This window comes from Lithobates pipiens, unplaced genomic scaffold, assembly GCF_037356315.1.
Source record: "Lithobates pipiens isolate NorthernLeopardFrog02 unplaced genomic scaffold, aLitPip1_a1.2 Scaffold_8, whole genome shotgun sequence".
Taxonomy (NCBI): Eukaryota; Metazoa; Chordata; class Amphibia; order Anura; family Ranidae; genus Lithobates; species Lithobates pipiens.
Genome location: NW_027507903.1, coordinates 195,451,296 through 195,467,597, shown reverse-complemented (window position 1 = coordinate 195,467,597; position 16,302 = coordinate 195,451,296). Strand labels below are relative to the sequence as shown.

General features: G+C 41.1%; 1 protein-coding gene across 5 annotated transcripts in view; it reads left to right on the top strand.

Annotated features, from left to right (window-relative positions):
* Nucleotides 1-16,302, top strand: part of PLXNB2 (plexin B2) — a 342,174-nt gene that overhangs the window by 158,696 nt on the left and 167,176 nt on the right. For 3 of the 5 annotated variants that reach the window (XM_077474008.1, XM_077474006.1, XM_077474009.1), the window contains one exon: nucleotides 13,902-13,960. The exons of the other annotated variants lie outside the window; for them this stretch is intronic. The gene's annotated coding sequence lies outside the window, so the exon portion shown is untranslated. The remainder of the gene's footprint in view (nucleotides 1-13,901; nucleotides 13,961-16,302) is intronic. 5 annotated transcript variants of the gene reach the window in all.

The window sequence follows — 16,302 nt, the reverse complement described above, 5'->3', positions numbered from 1 at the left end:
GTGCCATACTTTTCTTTTTCGGATGATGGATTGAACAGTGCTTCATGGGATGTTCAAATAACCTAACCCGGTTTTAAACTTCTCCACAACTTTATCTCTGACCTGTCTGGTGTGTTCCTTGGCCTTCATGATACTGTTTGTTCACTAAGGATCTTTAACAAACCTCTGAGGGCTTCACAGAACTGCTGTATCTATACTGAGTTTAAATTGCACACTGGTGGACTTATTTACTAATTAGGTGACTTCTGAAGGCAATTGTTTCCACCAGATTTTAGTTAGTGGTATCAGAGTAAAGGGGGCTGAATACAAATGTATGCCACACTTTTAAGATATTTGTAAAAAAAATTGAAACCCATTTATCATTTTCCTTCCTCTTCACAATTATGTACCACTTTGTGTTGGTCTTTAACACAAAATCCCAATAATATACATTTACGTTTTTGGTTGTGACATGACAAAATGTGGAAGATTTTGAAGAGGTATGAATACTTTTTCAAGGCACTGTATTTCTATTTTAGAATGGAGATAACTGGTCAGGGGGCTCGCTGTCATTGTGGCACTAATTTCATTATAGTGTAGTAATCCTACCGTGTACCAAGGCACCATGGCTTCAAAGTTCTTGTGCTTGAAAAGCTAAAAGTACACCAGACTTTCATAAAAACTAGAAAGCCAGCAGAACGTACATCTTGAAAGTGCACCAAATCAGTTTTGTATGTTTTTGAATTTTAGCCAACTTGCCGGTTTTAAAATCACATCTGCTTAAAAAGAAAAAAAAAAAAACGCTTAAACCAACACTAGATTTTTTTTAATAACCGTTTATTTCCTGTCTCTCTTCTCTTTTGGTGCATTTGTTCCTTGCCTTTTTTTTTTTTTTTTTCCAAGTTTGTGGCAGATGAACTGAGGTGCAGTTGTGTGCATATTTGATTTTAGCAGCTTTTTCTTATTAAAATTCAGTGTGAATGTGCCGAATGGCTGCTGGCTGGCAGCCACACCCTTGATAGTAGCACATGCGATCTACGCTTTTCACCTATTAGTGTTCAATGATTCCTACTGTAACAAAGGCATGTCTGCCTGTTCACACAGATTTTATTTTCCCTCTACTCAATCTTTTACTTAGAGATGGTTTCTCTCTAGTAATATATACAAGAGCGTCCATCCAGTTTTATGTGTACTGGAGAATGTATGCTAAAAATACACACCATCAATACTCTTACCAGCTGTTCCCGATTTAAGATGTTGGATATGACCTTCATTTTTGCTACACACCACCTAAAATATCTTGCCTGCACCAAAAATGTATTCTGGGTTTCTAAATAAGAATTATGAACAGCACATTTTAAATGAAAAAAAGTATTTTATGACACTTTTTCATAAATGTTTTGATGGTTGGTTGGTTTGTGCCCGATAAACCTTGGTAACGATAACTAACACTTGTTAAATCAATGGTTGGGGGGGGGGGGGGGGTGACAAAACTGAGCTTGGATGCCTCTATGTGCTTAGACTACGGGCAGTTTGGCACCCCTATGAGTCAAGCCTCTGCATCATCTAGCCCGGCTATCAATATCCTGACATCTAGGAAAGGCTGACCTACGCAGAGGCTGGACGCTATACCAAGTGGTTCTCCTTTTACGGATTTATGTATTTGGGGACAAATGGCCTGAATGCAGTTTCTTTAAGTGCATGCGCCTTGAAAGCTGCACTTGAAAGTGCTGGGACTTGACACGCATGGTTTAAACCATCCATGTGCAAGAGGCCTGGAGCTTCTTACGATTATCAACTCATCCACGAATGATTAAAACGGATATTGTGGCTTCTAATTACCTTTCATTTCAGTAAGATGGCACTATCTTTGCTCTGTTGTCTAGGATCAGCATCTACTACCAGGAGAGAGATGCTAGCTGAGAATCAACATGGTCCTGGTGCCTGTACAGTTCTAGGTTGTTTTTTCAAATGTCTGACTCAGGTCAGCCCTTATTGTAGCACCCCTGAGTGTGACTTGCTACAGCTTTATATGTAATCTGATCACTGGTGAAGAGGAGACGGACAAAAAAGTTTAACATCTCGGCCAAAGTCTCTTTTCCTGTTGCATATCATGACATGCCGGGAATTTTATTCATGTAGACTTGAAATGTTCACTTTCTTAGATTTACCTAATGCATTATCTGCATCTTGAAAGTGTAAGTCGCATATCTGCTTTCATGGTTTGGGAAGCAGCATTTTGGGGCAGTCCTGGGCACTTAGGAAAATAAGATACATGCAAGAGCCTCCTATTTTCCACTTGTATACTCATCTTTAACAATAGTACGGATGTATATTTTTACAAGTGTTTAACGCAGTGCTTTACATATACATTGTACATTCACATCAGTCCATACCCTAAAGGAAGGTCCCTAACTCACATTTATACATACTAGGGCCAATGAACCTACCAGCATGTCTTTGGAGTGTTAGAGAAAACTGGAGTACCCGGAGGAAACCGAAGCCAGGCACAGAGAAAACATGCAACTCCAGACAGGTAGTGGGATTCAAACCAGCGACCCTTTTGTTGGCCACGGAGTATAAAAATGGCAGTTGCATGCCTAATAGTTTGTTTTTCCCCCATGATTCAGTTTGAAAACACACAACATATTACTTAAAGGTATACAGCTATAGTGATATATATTTTGATTATGTATTTGTTTGTACTTGAAACATTTCATTTATTCTAATACAAAACAAACAAGTACTTTGAACACAATCCATCGTCTCCAATTCATAATGTGTTTTCTTTATGTATGAATGTGAATAAAATACCCAAAATAACAAGTAATTATTGTATTTTAAGCTAAGCTATGCCCTTTTTAAAATAAAAATGATTTCTTCAGGTTTTTACAGTCTGTATTTATATTATACACATTGTTAAGGAGTCAAGGAAAATACATTTTCCAAAAACCTATTTCGAATTTGAAAAAAAAAAAAAAAAAAGCAAAGAAAAGATTTTCTTTAACATAATTATATTCTCTGGCAGATCAGCAGGGCAGCTCAATTATAGTTTGTACCATAGGTTACACTTTGCATAGTGCCTCAATTATTAAGCAATACCATTGTAATTATCTAGTGTCAATTAAGCTTTGAAGAGATAAAAAAAACCTGTTGAATATATCAAGTGCTATTTAGGCTGCTAACATTTATACTACTTTTTCTGCTTATTTTTCTGCTCAATAACAATTATTAAAATGTTTATTTTTTTTTAATGGTTTAACAGTTTAAGTGATAACATTATATTCCCCAAAAAATTGCCTGAAGTCTAAATTAAAGTAAGGCTTGTTTGGTGGGGAGCACCGATGGAAATGATTTTTTGTGATATTTGTTGCTTTCTGTGTCTCCTTAGCGTGACTTTAACCTCTTGCACCAAGATGTAAGAGAGAAACGCCTGTATCAGAAATGAAGTAGGCAAAGCCCTTACCTCTGCCACATCTTAAAGGAGAAGTTCATCTTTTCTGGCAAATTTTAAGTTTTTAATAGAAGCGGTTTCCATTGCCATTACTGACCCAGCCATCCCAATGTGGTTTTCTCTCACCTCATCCATCCCTTCCTGTAGCTTGTATCAGCATTCACTTCCTGTTCTGTTAGGTCATCTCCCACAAGCCTTCACTTCTTTGTTGCATCATAGAAGAGGGCATTATGGGGTGTGTTCACCACTCTGGACCACACTTACCTCATTCCAATACCACCTTCCACCTACTTCCTATACAATCTGATTGTACAATCTCCTTTAGACCTCTCATCAGCTGTTGTACAAGGGTCTGTCTGAGTTGGATACATGTTGAGCGGATTGTTCAGGTGCATCCTCTATTCCATAGGTCTGGTAAATTTAAAGGAAATTGTACAATCGCTTGGTGTATGGCCATCTATATACACGTACATAGTAGGGAGTGGATGGGGACACTCGGTTGTCAGGCCTCATTCACATCTCCGTGTAGTGAAAATTCACATGCCCGCTTGCATTTTGGGGTGTTTTCACTCTTCACGCAGAGGGCAGCTCATTCATGACAATCACCCAGAAGCTCCAGAATTTTTGGAGCAGAGCATGGTGTGTTGCCACAGTTTTTGGTGCGTTTGCTGCACTTGGGGAGCTTTTAACATGCATTGACAACACAAACATGATGCTCACCCATTTCACTTTCAGGCCCCATTCACACCTGGGGTAGTGGGAGTGCATATTTTTGGGCTCCTTTTATCTAGTGACACACACAGGGCAGCCTGTTGATTTCAATGGGCTGTGCTACACCTGCCAAAGTAGCTCATGGGACACTTTGCCACGCTGTTTACTGCATTTGTCACCAGTTTTTTTCATGTGGCAAAATGTTTGCTTTTGTGTTTGGTGTACCATTAACAAATAATGGCACTGAAAGTGCAACTAGGTAATATTTATGTGTATAAATGTGGCTATACACTATACAATCTGCTTGTACAATCTTTGCAATCTCCTTTAGATTTACCAAAACGATATAATAGGATGACACACCATCTATCTAATCGCTCTGTATCCAATCAGGCAAGTTCTTGCACTACATTTAGCATGCACCCTGAGCCCGTCTGAAGGGATGCTGGGGAAGCCGAGCAAATGCTCACATGGAGAGAATGCCACAGCGTGCTGTGAAAACTTTGTTGATGGGTGAAGGTGTGCTAATGTGGTCAGCTGGTAAACTCCTTCCTGTGTCTTACTGGCTATTCTGCCTATATCTGTATACCAAGGAGTATCTGAAGTGATCTAGGAAATATAGCCATGGATGAGGTAGGCCTTGTTTTCAAAATCAAAGAGCCAAGTAATTGAGACGCTGCCATTGTTGTGGGCTGTAATACAGAATGGGAGGCTCTTGCCGTGCAGTACAGTGTACAACATAGGAGCCATTGCCTTGCTACCCCAATGTACAATGTCTGTGAAAGGCCATGTAACTCTATGATGGTATTATATGTGAATGAGTCATTTAGCAAGGAGACAGAGGGAGATTTACTAAAACAGGTGCACAAAGAATCTGGTACAGGTGTACATAGTAACCTATTAGCTTCTAGGTTTTATGCTCAGTTCACACGACAAGGACTTGGGACCCGACTTGTGAGACCCCAAGTCGCGTAACGTGAAATCCCATGTTACTCAATGAGAGCTGTCTTAATTAGCATTACTGAAGTCGCTCCAACTTTAGAAATGGTTCCTGTACTACTTCTAGCCGACTTTTATTCTTCTATCGTACTCAAGTCATGTGACTTTCAGGTCATGGCAGTGTGAACTGAGCCATATGGTCAAAGCTTAATTGGAGAAGCTGATGTTAGGAGCTGATTGGGTACTATGCACAGCTGCACCATATTCTGTGTGCACCAGTTTTGATAAATCTTCCCCATAGTGTAACTAATGCATCTACGTGATTAACATACCAGTTATTGTAGAGATGTTTTGCACATTTGAAGGCTTTGTCTTTCAACCTAAAGGGTGACCTTGTGCCTTTTGTGGAGCCTTTAAGTCAAATCCTTATTTGCATGCCTTTCCAAATGCAGTTATATGTAAACAAAAAAAAATGTCTTAAAGCTATTTTAAGGGTCGTTCTTGGGTGTCTGAATTGGATAATAAAAGGGGTAAATACATACCTTTCCTGTATTAAATGCTGCTCTAGGTTCTCTCTTGGTAATAGCTGCATGTCTGAAGGCCTAAGGTAGCTGTGCTGTATTGGAAGAACAATGCCTTACTTTTATAACCACTTTAACTTTAGGCAGATACAAAAGACAAAAATGATTGCAACTTTCTAATCCGTTTTCTTCAAATCCATAATTGTGTGAAGAGCAGTACAAAAAAAAGTGTGTGTTGACGAGAAGCATTGTGCAGCTTTTACTTTCACTGTTCATTCACCGGCAGAGGCAGGTGCAGGCAGGGCTGGATTAAGAGAATCGTTTGCTTGGTGCTGAGGATTTTGGTGGGCCTTTTACTGGGCACCCTTCTGCTTTCCAAGAGCATGTGCTGGCATGCGCCCAAACTCAAAAGTGCGCAGGCATAACATTAGGGAAGCCTGGCATTTGATCTGCCAAGTTTCTGTAAGAGCCCTGCATTGGCGTGCCCCAGGCTTCTGTTAGGAATGCTCATGCAGTGCCCATTATCAATCGCACCACCCTGCCCAGGCGGTGAATGTGGAATGCAGGGCCCGTCAGGGGAGATCTCTTCCCATTGACCCATTTGCTTTCCATTTCCTTTTTGGGTGGCTGGGCCTATATTAAGGTAGGGGCCTGGAGCTGCAGCTCCAATAGCCCCTACGTTAATCCAGCCCTGGGTGCAGGACAGCCTGGGCTCAGAGGAAGGGGTTTGAATAATACTGGCCATCAGACTGAGGGCATCTAATGATGGAGGGAAAAAAAACTACAGGTAAAATCTCTGGATTGAGGCTGAATATTGCAGCAGAAGCTGTTTTTTGTTTTATCCTTTTAATTGACTATTTTATTAGTATCTTGTTTGTGGCAGGAGCTCTGCTTTAAATCACCTTTTTGTGCGCTGGTGACCAAACTCTAATCATCCAGATAAGAGCTAAGTGATGCATTGTATAAAGATCATAATTAATTTGCTTTATGAGGCTATGCCTTTTTATAGAAGATCCATCTTTTTCAGTATATGTGCTAGATGGGAGAGAATGTTTTTAGGTTGTACGCTTATATGTCATAGTGCATGTGCGCCTATAAAATCTTTTTGGGAATGGTCCCTTTCTATGTAAAAAATAAAGATAAAAAAATCTGTAAATTGCAAGAAGCTTTACCTGCTCTTTCTATTGAAAACCTGTATCAGTGAGAAATGAATGAAAGCAGCTTTGAGCTTGTAAACATGAATGGGGAGATCATAAGATTTTTTTTATTACTATGTAGTTTCTATATTTAGTACACATTGGTTACAGAATATTTCTTTGTACAGTAGATTTGATTTTTGTGGTTTGAGACCAAAGCTTTTTTTGGTTTTACTGACTTGGAAAGCGTATTGAGCACCATTCAGTGTCTGTTCATCATGCTTTCATGTGTAGTTTGCAAGAAAGTCAATTTAGCAATGTTCTCACAATATTGCTAACACAAAGAAAGCTATAGCTCTTCAGCTCTTGTCATGTAATTTCACATGTCAGTGTGTACTGCTTCTAGTACTACAGATTTCTTGCCAGAAGCGGATTACAGCATGTATAAAAATAACTCCTAATAGCTCCTAAACTCTTCCACCAGGGTAATCTACATATATTTAGCAGCCTTGATTTGTAATATCGCCTACTGCTTTTATATTGATTTTTCAAGTTAACAAAGGTATAACATGGAATCTGCAATAAGAAATCAACTGTTGGAAAGAAGCAAGCATTTTGCAATCGATTCATTTCAATATTTTCACCAAATCTGTTACCAAATTTGATGATATATTAAAGCTGAACGCCAGCTAAAGAAACTATAAATAAAATGCTGAATTCACACTGACTTGCAGTAAAATGGATGTGCATTTTCATTTTTTTTTTTTCATTTTTTTTTTTTTTCTGTGCATTTTAACTAGAGAGCACCGAATAGAAATTTTGGTACCGAAAATGCAGTATGCACTTAGCTGAAAGCCGAAAATTACAGTTTAAAAAAAATATTTAACCACTTCAATACAGGGCATTTTCACCCCCTTCCTGCCAAGACCAATTTTCAGCTTTCATCGCTGTTACACTTTGAATGACAATTGCGCGGTCATGCAACACTGTACCCATGTTAAATTTTGATAATTTTTTTACCCACAAACAGAGCTTTCTTTTGGTGGTATTTGATCACCTCTGCGTTTTTTCTCTTTTGCGCTATAAACGAAAAAAAGCAACAATTTTGAAAAAAAAACTTAATATTTTTTACTTTTTGCTATGATAAATATCCCATTAAATGTATTCATATTTTTGGTAAAAAAAATCATTAGCGTTTATTGGTTTACGAAAAAGTTATAGCGTCTACAAAATGGGGGATATAGTTATTGTATTTTTAGTGTGTGTGTGTGTGTGTGTGTGTGTGTGTGTGTGTGTGTGTTTTTTTTTCTTTTTTTTTTTAGCTAGTAATGGCTATCTGCGATTTTTACCGTGACTGCAATATTGTGGCGGACACTTTTGACACTATATTGGGACCATTCACTTTTATATAGCGATCAGTGTGATTATAAAAATGTACTGATTACTCTGTAAATGTGACTGGCATGGAAGGGGTTAACACTGGGGTGAGGAAGGGGTTAAATGTGTATTCTAGGGAGTGATTATAACTGTAGGGGGAGTGCACTCACAAAGGGAGGAGACCGATCGGTATTCCTCTGTACTGGGAACACACCATCTGTCTCCTCTCCTCTGACAGGATGTGGATCTGTGTGTTTGCACAAACAGATCCACAGTCCTGTGTTCACGGGCAATCGCGTGTGCCTGGCGGACATGCTCATCGGGTGCCTAGTGACGTGGCGCGCATGCGCCTCCGAGAGGTTCAGGAAGTAAGACATCATATGACAGCGGCCTGGAGGGACAAAGGGTTCCTGCCGCCATCATATCACTATGCACGGTAGGGAAGTGGTTACATTTTTTTTTATATATAATTGTATTAAACTTTTTAATATCATCAATTTACGTTAATATGAATTTATTGTTGGCCATTATTGCCACCTTTAGTGCAAGAAAAGATGAAGAAAAATGCAGTCTCTGACCATCTCTTGTATCATGTCTGCAATCTCTTACTTAAACTTAAACACATTGCTAATAGTAGTAGCACAATTTCCATTTGGTGCACCTCTAATGGGCACGATACAGGAGATAATCAGAGACTGCAGACATTAGGGTTGTCCCGATACTAGTATTGGTACCGATACCAAGCATTTGCACGAGTACTTGTACTCCTGCAAATGCTCCTGATGTCTAATCCAATACCTGGACAGTCAGGGGTGATCGGTGCGGCGGTGGGGGAAGTAATCACCAATCTCCTTGTGTGGCTTTGATTAAAGCAGCTGACAGTGGTTTCTCCTCCTCTCCCCTCTGCGGATTTCAGCTGCTTTAATGAAAGCCACACCGGGAGATTGGTGATTATAACTTCCCCCGCCGCCACACCTATCATCTCTGAGTGTCCCCTGTATCCTCCTACGTTCCCCCTCTATGTGCTCCTGGGATATAATTACTAGAAAATGTAATTGTAATAAAAACTGACCGTCCATGCCTCATCAGTGCTGTATATTAGTGCCACTGCCACATAACCTTAGAAAAGGAGAGGGGGGTGTATGTGTATCGGTACTTGTGCTCTGTCTGAACAAAAAAAATGGTATCGGGACAACCCTAGCAGACATGATACAAAAGATCAATGCAGCCTCACCGGTGACTGTCGGATGCAGCCTGACCGTTGCCCAGATCACACAGAGCAGCGATCTCCCACTGTGTCACTGAGCTAAATATGAATTTCCCAGGCCGGGTGGCTGCAGTAGCAAAATCCCGCCTCCTATGATACACGTCACACTGATTCAAATTTCCTGGAATTGGATCAGTGTGCCGTCTATCACAGGAGGCAGGACATCGGTACTGGGGCTACAGAACAATTGATCTCTGTGATGCAGAGCGAGATTGCAGCTCTTCGTAATAAGAGGGAGGGGAGGACTGGGGCAAGCCAGGATTTCACCCCCGCAATGTGTGGCACCCGGGACCTACTACCCTCTTTTCGGTGCCATTATCAGCACCTTTTCTTTAGGCTGAATGTAAAAACAAAACACAGTAGGACATTATGTGCCACTTACCTGCAATGGACGCCCCTGCTGTCCCTGCTGGAGGCTGCATCCATGTTCGCCCCTCTTCCTTCCGGGGGCAGAGGACTCAAGCTCTGTGACTGGCAGAATTCATGTGGCATCATTACCGTGAATGCGCATGGGAGCTGCCACTCACAGCACTTGCTAGTGAAGAAATGCAAGGAGGGTGGTTTCTTCAAAGCGCATGTGCCAATGAGCACATTGGCACACTACAAGGTAAATATCTCCTTAACGGTGCACGTTTGGGAGATATGTGTTGATCTCCATTCAACAAGTGTACTAGTGTTAATTAGCCCCAAATGTCAAGCCATAGTTTAAAAGAGAGAGAGGGAGAAAAAAAAAATCTTTTGCTGCAATACTCCTTAGAGCCGCTCACTTCCCCTACAGTATTTTCTTTCCAGCACTAGATGTCCTCAGACTTCCTGAGTTTAATGATGGCCAGTGTAATTCAACCCCCTTCCTCTGAGCCTAGGCTGTCATGGACCTACCTCCCTGGAGTGCTGTCCCCACACAGCCTCAGCTCAGTCAGAATATTTCTGCACTAAACGGTGCTCACATGTCATTACTCAAGTGCCCTTCAATTGAGCAGCGAGATCTACACACTGCTGACAGAGAAGAGGAAGGAGCAGGGTTTGCCAAAGACTGTTTGCTTATCTTTAGCCAGTGAGAATTGGTTATCGGGTAAAGCCTACAAATGGTATACATGGCTTACTTTTTAGGTACAATTGCCAAATATTTATTACACAGGTTTGATCCTTAAGACCTTTCAGTTACCATTATAAAGTTATATCAATTAGGGATGAAAAACAGACATACACTGATCAACCATAACAGTTAAGATCACCCATCATATACTGTTGAGGCATGGACTCCACTAGACCTCTTAAGGTATGCTCTGGTCATACTCGGCAGTAGCCTTTAGGTCTTGTAAGTTGTGAGGTGGGGCCTACATGGATCGGTCTTGTTTTTCCAGCACATCCCACTTCTAAAGCTCATGTGCCCATTGTAGGTGCAGCCCCATACACAACAAACTAAATGCAGTGTGTTTTGACACCTTTCTATCAGAACCAGCATTACATTTTTTGGCAATTTGACCTACAGTAGCTCTTCTATTGGACTGAACTACACAGGCCAGCCTGTGCTCCCTGTATGTATCCGTAAGCCTTGACCTTGCTGCTGGTTCACCATTTTTCCTTCCTTGGACCATTTTTGGTAGGTCCTGACCATACAGACTGGGAACATCCCATATGATTTGCAGTTTTGGAGTTGCCATTACAATTTGGCCCTCGTCAGCTTTCAACACATCAACTTCAGCTAAATGAACATGTTCATTTATGTGAGATGGTGTACACACAAATCTTTTGGTTACTGGTGCGAAGAGTGATTGCCAGGTTTCTGCCATAGTGAATGGGCCCGCAACTGTGCCTACCCACTGAGATCCGCAAGAGGAAATGCTCACCAGCTCTCCATATTGTCAAGAATTGGGAATTCTAAAGATATCGGGGCAGTTGCTGAGGCTGCTCCCTTGATATCCACACCCAAAAAGGTTTGTTAAGGGGACTATTACGGTACTAAGTAAATAATTCATAGAAGACTTTGTTATAAAAAAAAAAATTACAAATTGAATAAGAGCAAAAAAAATTTGAATCCATCAAAACTTCCATATTGTTAAAATCATATACACCACAATTTAATAAACTACCGATGGGTGGCCCCGTAAGGTTTCTATTGAAGAGGGGTATAGAAACGTTTCCTCTACCGGTTTCGCGGCGAACTGCTTCTTCAGGAGGATAGTCTGCAGAATAAATAAAAATATTTGCAAATAATCAAATAGCAGCAAATCATATAATGACATAACAAAATTTTTTACAATAATTTAAATAGTGAGGGGATCAGCTCACCCACAGAGGAGGAAGCAGTAGATCACAGGACCCATCGGTTTCCTCCCACGGCAGATGCGGGGGACTGCAAAGGACTCCCCAAACTTAAACGGATATATATGATATAAGAATTAAAATGAGATGAGACATTAACCTATACACACCTAAAGAGCGATATATAGGTGGAAAGGGATGGAAAATAGACTGTGTGCATAGGGGCTATAAAAAGAGCCTATAAAAAGGAGGTGCTTAATTGTGCATCCTAAGGTGTCCTAAACCTACAAGAAGTTACCAAAGAAATTGACCAAATTGGGAAGAAAAGGAAAAAGAAATAGTCTGTGGAAAAAGAGAAACCCCCACAAGGGATAGGGTGAAAAGGATATAAGTGAAACAAGTGTGAAAAAATGAAAGCCAAACATACCGTTTGGACTATATTATCCAGTGTACACCACCCATGTTCATAGGAGATCAAACAGGGCAACACCATAGTAGCCAAAGAATACAGATGTATAGTGTGCAGGGCAGGTATCACCTACTATATATATATAAATATAATACACTCACCAAAGAGGAACTGGTAAGCATGTATGCACAGGTTGCTGTTGTGGAAGGACACCACAGGTGTATTGCTCTCCATATTGTTATGTATTTTATGTGCAGCCCAAGGTTTATTTTTCCAATTTGACCCAAGAAGGTCAAAAGGTTTGAACACCCATAGGTATGCAGGTAACAGGTTAACAAATTACTCATTTGCTGCGCTGTATCAAGTCCAAATAAGTATTAAAGGCAGTCAAGTATTGCCACTGAATAGGGGAGACGCTGAAGAGGACACTATATTTAAAATAAAAACGTGGGAAATAACCGCATACATATGTAAAAGCCGCTTTCTTTATAACCTGTCAGACCTGTTTCAACATTTTTGGCGTGCAATGCCATGTTGCTATTGTTTCCCTTTTGGTCTAGAGTTTGTATAAGATTTTTAATTTTTTTGTCCAAAGTGTCTTTAATATTAAAAGTTTCAATAATCCCATTGTTGTGATATCACTTGCAGTTTTGCTGTGCCTCAAAGGAAACTTGTACAGTACAAGTTTTTACATGGATTGGTTAACACTCTAAGGCAGACTTTCTCAACCTTTTTACCCCAGGGGAACCCTTAAAATATTTTTCAGGTCTCGGGGACCTTAGGTCTCAGGGAAACCCTGATAAAACCAATTCATTGGGGGTCAGTGGGAACAATGCCCCTTACTTTGGTCAGTGAGAAGAATGCCATTTTTTTACAGTGGTGGTAAGAATGGCCCTCTTACCGAGAGCTAGATCATTGATATCATACCACTGGCTCCTCCAAGTGGCATTAGCTCAGAAGTATGTAGGCAACATCAAATAAGAGGTAAATCGGCCACAGCTCAAGGAACTCCTAGCCATCTCTGGAGGAACCCTGGTTGAGAATGGCTGCTCTAAGGCCTCATGTACACTGCTGCTGGTAAACGGACGTTTAGGAGCAGTTGGGCATTTTTTTCAACTGCTCCTGAACACTCCTCTGTTATCTTATCAGTACATGTACACAGAGTTGTTTATAGTCCTTTCTAGGCAGTTGAGTTCAGAGGCTTTTTTTGGAAAGCAAAAAATAGGTTCAGAAGCTGTGTCTAGAGGCATTTCAAGTGCTAAACGCGGCAACTCGTATTTAGCCACATTTCGTTTACAGGAATTTTTCATTTTTGGCTTTTTTTTTTTTTTTTAAATACACCAAAATGGACATTTTAAATGTGGGTTACTATTGGTCAAGTTAAAGCGTTCAGGAGAGGTTGTAGAAACGTCCTGTATACATGAAGCCTAAGTATTCAAAATACTTTGGGGAAATGGCAGTTGTGTATAAAATAAAATGCACTTTTCAGAAAGCAAAGTGGAATTTCTCAGACTGGAGTGAATGGACAAGCACAGATGTACTACTTAGTGCAAGTAGTGCAGTACGAGGGAAAATGGGTAATGTACTGTTTCCTTTTATCAGAATGCACAGAGATCTCTGCCTCTTAGCTGCTTGAAAGAGTTTTTGTTTTGGGGGCTTTTACTGAGGGGAAAACAATCATCTGAGTTTTCTCCTGCCAGAAACATGCACACGGTTTCTTAGGTTAGTGGATTATTTGGACATATCTCTTATTTTGTGTCATTCCTGATACATCTTTCAAAGTCTGTGCAGTAATTTTATGTCATTGGCAAGCGATTTATTCTTCGTATGTGTGTGTTTGCAGGCTGGAATCATAACACAAGACTTTAGATTTGGAAGGCTGAGCCTAAACTAAAAGGAATTGTAAGTATGCAAGCTGTGGTTTTTAAATGCACATTTTAATATGTAATCTATGATAGTGTGTTAAAATAACAAAATATATAAATTTACTGTAGAAATGGGGAGGAGAGTGCAGGCTGAGGTGTCTATGCATTACTCAGACATTCTCTAATTATGGTCTATTAAATCAGTTGCCCACAGATATGAGTTGTTGGTTTGATTCTGCGTGTCAGTCTGACTTGTTTCCCCTCATTTTACTCCTATAGAAACTTGTATACAAAAATGGCAAATATACTGTGACGTGCAATGTTGTTCTTCTGTATGAAGGATAAAATACAGTGGTTTGTCAGTTGTTTAACCACTTGCTTACTGGGCACTTAAACCCCCCTCAGTCCCAGACCAATTTTCAGCTTTCAGCGCTGATGCACTTTGAGTGACAATTGCGCGGGCATACAACACTGTACCCAAATGAAATTTTTATCATTTTTTTCCCACAAATAGAGCTTTCTTTTGGTGGTATTTAGTCACAGCTCGGAGTTTTATTTTTTGCTAAACAAACAAAAAAAGATTCAAAAAAAAAAAAAAAAATCATGTTTTAATAGTTTGTTATAAAATTTTGCAAACGGGTCATTTTTCTCCTTCATTGAAGTGCGCTGATTAGGCGGCACTGATAGGCTGCATTGGTGGGCACTGATGGGCTGCATTGGTGGGCACTGATGGGCTGCATTGGTGGGCACTGATGGGCTGCATTGGTGGGCACTGATGGGCTGCATTGGTGGGCACTGATGGGCTGCATTGGTGGGCACTGATGGGCTGCACTGGTGGGCACTGATAGGCATAGTTAAGGCGGCACTAATAGGCACAGATAAGGCGGCACCGATGGGCACAGATAAGGCGGCACTGATGGGCAAAGATGGGCACAGATAAGATGGCACGGATGGGTGGCACGGATAAGTGGCACGGATGGGTGGCACGGATGGGCACTGATAGGTACCACAGATAGATGGGACTGATGGGCACTGATAGGTGGCACTGATAGGTGGCTCTGATAGGTGGCACTGCTGGGCACTGCTGGGCACTGATGGGCGGCACTGCTGGGCACTGATGGGCGGCACTGGGGTGCAGCACCTGAGGCAGATTTTGGGTGGCACTGTGGGTGGCACTGTGGGTGGCACTGTGGGTGGCACTGTGGGTGGCACTGTGGGCACTGCTGGGTGGCACTGTGGGCACTGCTGGGTGGCACTGTGGGCACTATGGGCACTGCTGGGTGGCACTGACAGGGGGGCACTTACTTTATTTCAGGATGGCACTGCGGGTGGCAGGTGGGCACTGGCAGGGGGCAGGTGTCCGTTTAAATTGCTGGCCGTGATCGGGACTGATGTCCCGAACACGGCCGCCGGCGATCGGCTTTTTTTTTTTCTCCTCGCGCTGTCAGCGCGAGGAGGAATACTAGCCGATTACCGGCTCCGTTTTATCACATGATCAGCTGTCATTGGCTGACAGCTGATCACGTGATAAGGGGTCGGGATCGACCCCTTACACGGATCGGTGATCAGGCGAGTCTCACGGACTCGCCGATCACAGAGCGCGCCGCGCGCGCCCCTCAGGGGGCGCGCAGGCCGCTCGTAACCGGGACTACGTCAATAGACGTAGTCCCGAAAATGTGGGTCCGCGCTATTGCCGTCATTTTGCAATAGCGCGGATCCCAAGTGGTTAACCACTTGACCACTGGGCACTTAAACCCCCTTAATAACCAGACCAATTTTCAGCTTTCGCTGCTCTCACAATTTAAATGACAATTACTCAGTCATGCAACACTGTACCCATATGAAATTTTTGTCCTTTTTTTCACACAAATAGAGCTTTCTTTTGGTGGTACTTGATCACCTCTGGGTTTTAATTTTTTGTGCTATAAATGAAAAAAGGCCAAAAATTTTGTGTAAAAAAAAAATAAAAAATAAAAAAAAAAATGCATTTTTCTTCATTTCTATTAAAATGTTTTGCAAATAAGATGTAATTTTTCTTTATAAATTTGGCCAAAAATGTATACTGCTAAATATCTTTGGTAAAAATAACCCAAATTAGTGGATATTTAGTTTGTGTGACCGTTATAGGGTCTACAAGCTATGGTGCCAATCACTGAAAATGTATCAGTTTGATCACACTTTATGTACTGACAGACATCTCATTTCTTGAGACCCTAACAAGCCAGTAAAGTACAAATACCCCCAAATGACCCCTTTTTGGAAAGTAGACCTTTCAAGGTATTTAGTACAAGGCACAGTTAGTTTTTTTGAAGTTGTCATTTTTTCCCACAATTCTTTGCAAAATGAAGACCATTTTTATTTTTTTTTCACACCAAATTG